Source organism: Bubalus bubalis, chromosome 18 (assembly GCF_019923935.1).
Source record: "Bubalus bubalis isolate 160015118507 breed Murrah chromosome 18, NDDB_SH_1, whole genome shotgun sequence".
In the NCBI taxonomy this organism is placed as follows: Eukaryota; Metazoa; Chordata; class Mammalia; order Artiodactyla; family Bovidae; genus Bubalus; species Bubalus bubalis.
Window position 1 is genome coordinate 61,351,825 of NC_059174.1, and position 11,662 is coordinate 61,363,486.

Here is an 11,662-nt window from a genome sequence, read left to right on the forward strand (position 1 = left end):
AACCCACTCCAGTATTCTTGCCTGGAGAATCCCATGGACAGAGGAGCCTGGTGGGCTACAGTCCATTTGATCGCAAAGAGTTAGACATGACTGAGCGATTGTCACTTGGCATAATGTCCTCAGTGTTCCTCCACACTATAGCATGCATCAGAATTTCCTGTCTCTTTTAGAGAACAGACTTGTGGACACAGAGGGGAAGGGAGAACGTGGGATGAATTCAAAGAGTAGCATTGAAACATATACATTACCATATGTAAAACAGATAGCTGGTTGGAATTTGCTGTGTGATGCAGGGAGTTCAACCCGGTGCTCTGTGACAACCTAGAGGGGTGGGATGGAGTCGGGGGATGAGAAGGAGGTTCAAGAGGGAGGGGACATATGCATACCTGTGGCTGATTCACGTTGGTGTATGGCAGAAACCAACACAACAATGCAAAGTAATCATCCTCCAATTAAAAATAAATTTAAAAAAAAAGAATTCCCTGTCTAATCAAGGCTGAATAATATTCCACTGCATGTATAGACTACATTGTGTTCATCTATTCCTTCATGGATGGACATCTGGGTTGCTTCCAGCTTTCAGCTATTGTGAATAATGCTGCTAAGGAACACAGGTGTTCAAATATGTCTTTGAACCCTATTTTCAATTCTTTGGGGTATACACCCAATGTGGCATGACTGGATCATGTGGTAAATGTATTTTTCATTTTTGAGGAACCACCATACTGCATCCATAGCTGCTGCCCCATTTTACATTCCTACTCACAGTGCAGAAGGGCTCAGCAGCAGCAGTTGAGCAAGAACAAAACCCAGTCCAGAGAAGTATATGACTTGTTCAAGAGTGCTGGAGTGTTGGCAGAACCAAGATCTTATTCACAGTTTCCTGGCTCTTTGAATGCTTGCTCTTAATTAAAATGTTAAAGTTGGACTTTGGAATATCAGGGGTGGAAGCCCCCCTCACAATAACTGGTGGTCACTGGGTCAGCCTAGCCCTGCAGAGCTGTGTAGGCAGGAGACCTTTCATGTCCCAAAGCAGCAGGAAACATAGTCCTGTCCTTTCTGATTCAGAATGAAGGCTAGTCCCCCCTCCCTCCAGGTAGTTGAGAGGGCACTCTGGTTTGACACTTTGATCTGGGCTACAATCTGTCCCTCCCCACAAATTCCATCTCCTTCTCCCCAAAGCAGAGTTCCTGATCCATGTCACTCTGCAAGAAACGAAACAGAAAGCTACCAGGATGAGAATCCATTGTGAAGAAATGTATGGAGTCTGAGTGCTCTGATCAAGCTCCTAAAAGAGTCACTTCACACATATCAAAGAGGGAAGGGAATAATGATGATAACTTGCTCTATTTTACAGAGGAAAATAGAACAAAGATGGAATGCAGTTTGTGCAAAATCAGACAAGAAGAGCTGGTTGATTTCAATTCAGAAATCAGCATTCATATCCATTCAACTCAGTCCAATTAAGCACCTACTGTGTGCCAGATTCTGTATTGGAAGCTTTTGCTTCTGTAGGGGCAGAAGATGTTGCTTTCTAGATTTTTTTGGCTGGGCTAATAATTCATTTGCCATAAAACAGATGAACAAAGTTAGTTTGGTATGTACAGGACCCCCATAAAGAACACTGAGGCTCAAAGACAGTCAAGCAATTGAGGCTTATGTGGCCCCCTGAGCTAAGGAGAAGGGATAGGGGTCTTTGTCTTCAAGGAGGAAGAAGAGAACCCACAGGAGGATAAGAAGAGCAAGTGCTTGGTGAACAAATGCTGACCACTCCAGGGAGGGAAGTCTTCCTGAGATTAAAAGTTGTTCTCTGGTAATAGCTCTTTTCCTGGCATAGGTCTCCTAATCTAATTGTTTTGAGCAGTTAAGGGAGAGACAAGGAGCTTCTACTGAGTCTGCCAGGTCTTCACTCCCCTTAGCTCATAAACTACTCCCAAGCCAAAGTGGCACATTTGGGGAGATGTATTCTCCTCCCCCTCACTTCTTTTCAGGCAACTTTTCCAGTCTTAATATGACTCTTTGAATTATAAGAGTCTTCTTTATATTTGAAGAAACCAAATCTCAGAGAACTTTGCCCAATGTGTCTTTTCACCACCTACTCCCCATCACTCCCTTGCTCTGTAGAAATGGGCTGCAGGGCCAAGGATGGATGAAAATCACTGATGGCTTTGTGTCTTCTTTTCTCAGCAGCTTGTAACCTCCTCAACTATGTCTAGGATGCTGTGTTAGTATGTTTGCCAGTTTGGTCAGAAGCTGGTCTGCAAGTGGCCGCTGGAGCCCAGGAAAGAGTCTGAGAGACCCAGAGCTTATCTGACTACCCTGGGCCTAGTGGTCTTTGGTGTGGCCGGCACCCTGGGAGCTGGTGTGTACATCTTGGCTGGTGGAGTGACCATGTTTGTCGCTGGGCCAGCGATCATCATCTTCTTGGTGGCCGGCCCTATCTTGTGTGTTGTCTGGGCTCTGCTATGCTGAGTTTGCAGCTTGGGTACCGTGCTCTGGTTCTGTGTATCTCTACAGCTACATCACCATGGGACAACTGTGCACCTTCATCACCGGCTAGAACCTCATCCTGTATTTAATCATTGGTGAGACGATGGAGTGGGGGAAAGTTTGGGCCTTAAGATCAGGAAACTAGGAGGGGGTCCTTGCAATCTTCACAAATTCATGAGCATACTGTTATTCACCTTGGGAAGCAAAAGGGTAATAGCATCAGGAAAACTTCACAACATCAGTCGACTCAGCTCTATTCTGCTTTCCTTAAATGATGGAACAAGAACCCACAGGACAGGGAACTGTAGGGAGTGGGTGAGAGGGAGGCATGTCCCATAGGTTCATCCCTTCACCATGGTGAAGTCTTTCTTCAGCTGTTGCCTTTGTGAGATTTTCCTTTACATTTGGATTTAAAATACCAACCTTCATTTTCCAGCCCTCCTGGTCCCACTTTCTTGTATTGTTTTCTTACATAACATTGATTTCTTCCTAGCATATTAAATAAGTGACCTATTTTGTGAATCATCTGGGTATGCCCTCTGCACCCATGATAAGAAATTCTTTGAGAGTAGGTATTTTGTCTGTTTTTCTTTTCCCCAACATATATCCCAAGAACACAGCAGGGGATCAATTTATGTTTCTTAATGAATGTTCCCTTTTCTGCTGCAGCCTCTGCCTGTGTCACCAAGGCTTGGAGCAGCACCTTTGACAGCCTGATTGGGAACTACATCTCTCAGGCATTCGAGGGAACTTTCTCTCATGTGCCCCACTTCCTGGCCACGTATCCAGACTTTGTCGCCCTGGTTCTGGTGCTGCTGATGCCTGGTGAGACAGGAGTCAAATGGGATGGGGAAAGTGGGGTATAGGGGGAGCTGGGGTGGGAAAGGCTTGAGGTGGCAGAATGGCAGGGTATTTGGATTGGAAAGAAGGGTCTGCTAGAAAGGTAAGACATAGACCATTGTTTCCCACCACTGGCACTATTGAAAATTTGGGCTGGATCAGTCTTTGGTGTGGGTGGCAGTCCTGTGAATTGACGGTTTTTGTTTTTTTTTTTAAGTCATTGTACAGGTTTAGAGATGAACCCATGTACCTATGGTCTCCTAATCTATGACAAAGGAGACAAGAATATACAATGGAGAAGACAATCTCTTCAATAAGTGTTGCTGGGAAAACTGGACAGATATGTGTAAAAGAATGAAATTATAAAACTCCCTAATACCATACACAAAAATAAACTCAAAATGGATTAAAGACCTGAATTTTAGACTGGACACTGTAACACTCTTAGAAGAAAACATAGGAAAAATATTCTTTGACATAAATCACAGCAATATCTTTTTTTAATCCACCTCCTAGAGCAAGGAGAGACTTCCTAAATAAAAACAAAAATAAACAAATGGAACCTAGTTAAACTTAAAAGTCTCTGCACAGCAAAAGAAACCATAAACACGATGAAGAGACAGCCCTCAGAATGAATAGAAATATTTGCAAACAAAGCAACTGACAAGGGATTAATCTCAAAAATATATAAACAGCTTGTGGAGCTCAATATCAAAAAAAAAAAATCAAAAAGTGGGTGGAAGGCCTAAATAGACATCTCTTCAAAGAAAACATAGAGATGGCCAAGACGTACATAAAAAGATGCTCAGCATCACTGGTTATTGTTTAGTTGCTAAGTCCTATCTGACTCTTTTGTGACTGTGGCCCACCATCCTCCTCTATCCATGGGACTTCCCAGGTGAGAATACCAGAGTGGACTGCCATTTCCTTCTCCAGTGGATCTTCCCAATCCAGGGATTGAACCCACTTCTCCTACCTTGCAGGTGGATTCTTTACTGCTGAGCCACCATAAAAGCCCCACTGATTATTAGAAAAATGCAAATCAAAACTACAATGAGATTTCGCCTCACACCAGTCAGAATGGCCATCATCAAAAAAAAACAAACAATAAATGCTGGAGAGGGTGTGGAGAAAAGCGAACCCTCTTGCATTGTTGGTGGGAATGTAAATTGATACAGTCACTATGGATAACAGTATGGAGGTTCCTTAAAAACTAAATTAATAGAACTATCATATGACCCAGCAATCCCACTACTAGGCAAATACCTTGAGTAAGTGATAGTCTCTCAGTCATATTCGACTGTTTGCAATCCCATGGACTATATAGCCCACCAGGCTCTTCTGTCTGTGGAATTCTCCAGGCAAGAGTACTGGAGTGGGTTGCCATTTCGTTCTCCAAGGCAAATACCTTGAGAGAACCATAATGCAAGAAGACTTGGATAACCCAATTTTCATTGCAGCACTATTTACAATGGACAGGGCATGGAAGCAACCTACATGTCCATCGGTAGAAGCAGAGAAAGGACATGTGGACACAGGGTGGGAAGGGGAGGGTGGAATGAACTGGGGGATTAGAATTGATGTGTATACACTACCATGTGCAAAATAGAACCTGCTACAAAGCACAGGAAGCTCAGCTCAGTGCTCTGTGGTGACCTAGAGCGGTGGGATGGGGGTGGGATGGGAGGGAGGTTCAAGAGGAAGGGGATACTTGTATACCTATAACTGATTCACTTTGTTGTATAGTGGAAACTAGCAAAACATTGTAAAGCAATTATACTCCAATTTTTTTTAAGTCATTGTACACTCTTGAGTAGCATCCCTGGCCATTACTCACTAGATACCAGTGGTGTCCATTCCCCCCAAACTGTGACAATCAGGAGGTGTCCAGACATTGCCAAATGTCACTTGTGGGAGAAAAATCACCCCAGCTCAGAATCGTTCACTTAAACCAACAAGTTCCTTCCTCTGTGTTAAAGACAAATATGTTTTATATCCATTTTTAAAGATTATTTTCTCTTCTAGACCATTTAAAGAGTATTGAGTAGATTTCCCTGTGCTATACAGTAGGTCCTTATTGGTTAATTTGTTTTATGTAAAGTAGTATGGGAGAATTTTTGATGTTAGGTCTTATCCATCAATGTTTCCTCTGGTAACATTATCCCATTTTGATATATTATTCATGTCCTTTTATAGGTATGTGTATATAACCTATGTATTTACAAAATTAGAAATACACCACACCTATGTTGTTGTTTAGTCAGTCATGTCCAGATCTTTTTTGACCCCACAGACTGTAACCAGCCAGGCTCCTCTGTCCATAGAATTTTCCAGGCAAGAATACTGAAGTGGGTTGCCATTCCCTTCTCCAGGGCATCTTCCTGACCCAGGGACCAAATCCAAGTCTCCTGCATTGGTAGGTGATTCTTTACCACTGAGCCACTCAGGAAGCCCCTATATGTATCTATAGCTATTTATATATACATACATGTGCAGTATGCATCATACTGTTTTAACCTATTATTAGATTATTTTCAAGTCAATAAATATAAATTTATTTTATAACTTTGTCAAATCCAAAGAAATCAATGCTTTTATACTTGAGAGGGAATTCATATATGGCATAAAATAAACTATTTTTCCAAGCTTTATTTAGATATAATTGACATACAACATTGTATGTTTAAGGTGCACAGTATGATGATTTGATAGCTATAACAGAGGTGATTGCTACAGAAAGAAACTAACATTTTAAAAAGTACAATTCTGTGGCACTCAGTACACTCACAGTGTTACACAACCATCACCTCCATCTAGTTCTAAACATGTTCATTATAACAAAAGGAAACTTTGTTCCCCCTTAAGCAGTCACTGTTTGTCTGTCCACCCTCCCTGCCAGCCAGCCCCTGGAAATTACTAGTCTGCTTCCTGTCTCTACTGATTTAGTTATTCTGGATGCCTCATATTCCATCTTTCCCACAGGACTACTGATTCTGGGAGCTCGTGTGACACCCCTAGGTACCAACAAAGTGTTCACAGGCATCAACTTTGTGTTTCCAATCATCATGATCATCTCTGGCTTCATTAAAGGAGACCTGCACAACTGGCAGCTCACAGGGCTACAGACTGCACACATCTGGAGCCAATGGTATCTATAGGTTAAGAGGGTTTTCTGGACATAGTAATGCTTGCTGGTTGGGGAGGATGCAGTAGAAATACAATTGAAACTTAAAGAGCTGGACTAATGGATCCAGGCAATGGGGGTGCTGGAGCCCAGGACCTGTGGTATTAAGGGAGGATTCCAGTAGAGATGGCTGAACACACCTCACCCATGTTCTTCTTCATTCCTTTTCTCACCATAGGGTGGGCCCTCTGGGCTCAGGAGGCTTTATGCCTTTTGGCTTTGATGGAATTCTCCATGGAGCAGCTCTATGTTTCTATGCACTTACTGTTCTTGATGCCATTGCCTCTACAGATAACATAGTCATCTGTGCCCCATCAGGGTTTGGGAGAAGGTTAGCCTGCTTTGGGAGAAACTTAGCCTGCTTTGCAGGTGAAAAAGGAAGATGTATTTATTTCACAGCAATTTTCCTGATACATCTGTCCTGCAGGGAAAGAAACTCAACATCCTCATCGTTCCATCTCCTTGACCATGGTGATCTCCATCTTCATCTGCTTTTTGGCATATTCTGGTGTCTCGACAGCACTCACTCTCATGGTGCCCTACTACCAGATTTATCCTTACAACCCTTTGCCACAGGCTTTTCAGTATCTTGGGTGGGGCCCTGCCGGATATTGTTCACACTTTTAAACACATAAGTATCAAAGCTTTCTCCTCCTCTACTGTCAGATTTTAGGCACCCAGTCCTGGGTTGTTGTTGTTCAGTCACTAAGTCGTGTCCAACTCTCTGTGACCCTCATGGACTACAGCATGACATGTTCCTCTGTCCTCCACCATCTCCCAGAATTTGCTCAAACTCATGTCCATTGAGTCGATGATGCCATCCAACCATCTCATCCTCTGTCATCCTCTTCTCCTCCTGCCCTCAACCTTTCCCAGCATCAGGATCTTTTCCAATGAGTCAACTATTCTAATCAGGTGGCCAAAGTATTGGAGCTTCAGCTTCAGCATCAGTCCTTCCAATGTATATTCAGGACTGATTTCCTTTAGGATGGACTGGGTGGATCTCCCTACTGTCCACGGGACTCTCAAGAGTCTTCTTCAGCACCACAGCTTGAAAGCATCAATTCTCCAGGGCTCAGCCTTCTTTACAGTCCAACTCTCACATTCGTATATGACTACTGGAAAAATGATAGCTTAGACTATACAAACCTTTGCCAGCAAAGTGATATCTCTGCTTTTCAATACGCTGTCTAGATTTGTCATAGCTTTCCTTCCAAGGAGCAAATGTCTTTTATTTCACAACTGCAGTCAACTTCCATATTAATTTTGGAGTCCCCCAAAATAAAATCTGCCACTGCTTCCACTTTTCCCCCCTTCTCTTTGCCATGAAATGATGGGACCAGATGCCATGATCTTAATTTTTTGAATGCTGAGTTTCAAGCCAGCCTTTTCACTCTCTTCTTTCACCCTCATCAAGAAGCCCTTTATTTCCTCTTCACTTTCTGCCTGTAGAGTGGTTGTTGTTGTTCAGTAGCTCAGTCATGTCTGACTCTTTGCGACCCCATGGACTGCAGCACACCAAGCTTCCCTGTCCTTCACCATCCCCAGAAGCTTGCTCAAACTTGTGTACATCAAGTAGGTGATGCCATCCAACCATCTCCTCCTCTGTCATCCCCTTCTCCTCCTGCCTTCAATCCTTCCCAGCATCAGGGTCTTTTCTACTAAGCTGGCTCTTCACATCAGGTGGCCAAAGTATTGGAACTTCAGTTTCATCATCAGTCCTTCTAATGAATATTCAGGGCTGATTTCCTTTAGGATTGACTTGTTTGATCTCCTTGCAGTCCAAGAGTGGTATCATCTGCATATCTGAAGTTGTTGTTATCTCTCCTGGCAATCTTGATTCCAGCTTGTGATTTATCCAGCCCCGCATTTCATGTGATGTCCTCTGCTTAGAAGTTAAATAAGCAGAGTGACAATATACAGCCTCTGCATACTCCTTTCCCAATTTTAACCAGTCCATTGTTCCATGTCTAGTTCTAACTGTTGCTTCTTGACCTGCATGTAGGAGACAGGTAAGGTGGTCTATATAAGAATTTTCTATATATATAGAAATATATATAAGAATTTTCCACAGCTTGTTGTGACCCACACAGTCAAATGCTTTAGCTTAATCAATGAAACAGAAGTATATGTTTTTCTAGAACTCCCTTTCCTTCTCCATGATCTAATTAATGTTGCCAATTTGATCTCTGGTTCTTCTGTCTCTTTGAAACTCAGCTTGTACATGTGGAATAAAGGACAGAAATGGTAAGGATCTAAGAGAAGCAGAAGAGATTAAGAAGAGGTGGCAAGAATACACCAAAGAACTCTACAAAAAATGTCTTAATGACCCAAATAACAACGATGGTGTAGTCACTCACCTAGAGTCAGACATCCTGGAGTGTGAGAGCAGGTGGGTCATGGGAAGCATCACTAGGAACAAACTTAGTGGAGGTAATGGAATTACAGCTGAGTCCTTGGGACTATGAGACATAAGAGATAGATACCTTACCCCTGTGTATATGAGGAAACAGAAGCCCTAGGTGCCCTGCTTCTCCACATCGTCTTACGTGTTCCCACTTTCCTTTCCAGGCTCCTGGGTGTCATGTCCCCCACATCTTGGTTGACCTATGCAATGGCAAATGACAGGCTCCTTTTCCAGGGACTTGCCCAGACTTATGCTCTCACAGGCACCCACATCATGGCCATAACGGCTTCTGGAACTCTTACAGGTGAATAAACACCCTTTTTTGATCTTATTTCTTAACTTAGATATTTCCAGTGGCTTCTCACCCCCATCTCCCACCCTCATTCTAGGAGTCATGGCATTATTCTCGAAACTTGCTGATCTTGTGGAACTCATGCCAATCGGGACCCTGCCAGTTTACTCCCTGGTGGTTTTCTCTGTGCTTGTACTCACGTGAGACTCCACTACACCTTGGCTGGAGGTCTCAGACTCATGGGGAAGATGGGGAGGTCATTATCTTCTACCTTCACGCTGCCTTCTAATGTCCTGCTCTGCTTAAGGCAGGAAAGAGGTTATTGTCTATTGTCTTCTAATGTCTGATGTTGAATGAATGGGGGTTGCTGTTAATATTGCTGTAATACCTCTAATACCTCTAATACCAACCATATTAGAGTTTAAGCAAGAATGAGGAAACAGAGGACAAAACTCAGATGGAACCTGCAGTTGAAGGAAGTCCTTTGGACTCTGTACCTGAAGCAGGAAACTCAAAGATTTTACAGATGAATGTATAAGAAAGCTGTGGTACATATACACAATGGAGTATTACTCAGCCATTAAAAAGAATACATTTTAATCAGTTCTAATAAGGTGGATGAAACTGGAGTCTATTATACAGAGTGAAGTAAGCCAGAAAGAAAAACACCAATACAGTATACTAATGCATATATATGGAATTTAGGAAGACGGTAACGATAACCCTGTATGCAAGACAGCAAAAGAGACACAGATGGATAGAACAGTCTTTTGGACTCTGTGGCAGAGGGAGAGGGTGCGATGATTTGGGAGAATGGCATTGAAACATGTATAATATCATATATGAAACGAATTGCCAGTCCAGGTTCGATGCAGGACACAGGATGCTTGGGGCTGGTGCACTGGGATGACCCAGAGGGATGGTACGAGGAGGGAGTTGGAGGGGGGTTCAGGATGGGGAACACGTGTACACCCGTGGCAGGTTCATGTTGATGTATGGCAAAACCAATACAATATTGTAAAGTAATTAGCCTCTAATTAAAATAAATAAATTTAAATTTAAAAAATTAATTAAAATAAAATAAAGAGTCTGTGGTTTCCTATCAGCACCACCCCAACCTGGAAATCTGGGCAGATTGTCTATGGATGTGCCTCCTTGCTTGGTGAGCAGTGGGGTTTCTCTTTGGTCATATTCTGAAATTGGCAAGATAGGATGGGAAACTGTGTCTTTGGCTATTGAGGAATCTTGGAGATATGAAGGTCCTTCCTGGGGTAGGCAACCTGGGGAGGGGTGTGACCCAAGGTCCTGACATCTTAGTCTTCTGGGTCCAGCCTGTTCTCCTCCTCCTTGAACCTCCCCCTTGACCCTTGACCCTGGAACTGGAGGAGTCTCCTGCTGATCATCCTGAGCCTGGTCCTGGCCCAGTGGCCCAGACATGTGTTCTCTGGAGACTCCATGCTCAGAAGAGTGGCTGTGCTGCTGTTGCTGCTCATCACTGGGGTCACGGTCATCATCTGCAGGCAGCCCCAGAGCTTCAGTCCTCTTATGTTCAGGGTAGGTGACCTTATGTACCCAGAGTGTCCACCTTGAATGGAGGAGGTCTGTGTGCTTTAGGTCTAAACATCTTTTGCTGGACCAAGGAAGAGGGGGAGTTGCTGAAACCAATGGAGTCTCCCCTGATCCATACTCAGTGCTTTACATGCCCAGTATAAGTAGGCACTAAACACATAGCTGGAATCAGACTGGAGTCTTCCTGCTCATGTAGGCTAGGCTCTCCCTTTCAGACATACGGGGTGTGTTCAGAGACTGACTGACTTTGCCCACAGGTGCCTGCTTTCCCTGCCTTCCCACTAGTGAGCATCTTTGTGAACGTCCACTTGATGATGCAGATGACCTCTGGGTCCTGGGTCCTGTTTGGCATTTGGAATGTGATTGGTAAGTTTCTTTCCGGGATAAAGAGGCCATTTGAGTGACTGAATCCAACCATCTTCCTACCACCTCTCCCCTAAACTGTCTTAGCCACCATAATAGGAGGCCTTCTGGGCATTTGTAAGAGGGAAGAGTGCCTACTTTCCCTTTTCATTGTCTTATTTTCCTACTTCCTAGGGCTTGTCATATACTTTGGATATGGGATCGGACACAGCTTGGAGGAGAAGAATGAGCAACAGCCACCAGCCTCCACCTCCCAGACTTGACAAAAACATCCATGGTGCTGAGTCATCTTAACCACAGAAAGTAAATGCGGTGTAGAATCCTTCCACACATCAAAAGTATCGGCTGGTTCAAGGAGTACTCTGAGCTTCTATGGACTGTGAAGCTGTATGCATTTAGAGCCTTGTATTCATTGACAGAGAACAAAATGACTTTAAAGCTGTATAATTTAAAAGCATAATATACATACGGAAAAGTCCATATTTCATAAGCATACAGCAAGATGAAATTTCACAAA

The 11,662-nt window shown here is 43.4% G+C and overlaps 1 pseudogene; it reads left to right on the forward strand.

The window, feature by feature from the left end:
• The first annotated feature begins 1,069 nt into the window (after window positions 1-1,069).
• LOC102390019 lies at window positions 1,070-11,408 on the forward strand (annotated as a pseudogene).
• The last annotated feature ends 254 nt before the right edge of the window (window positions 11,409-11,662 follow it).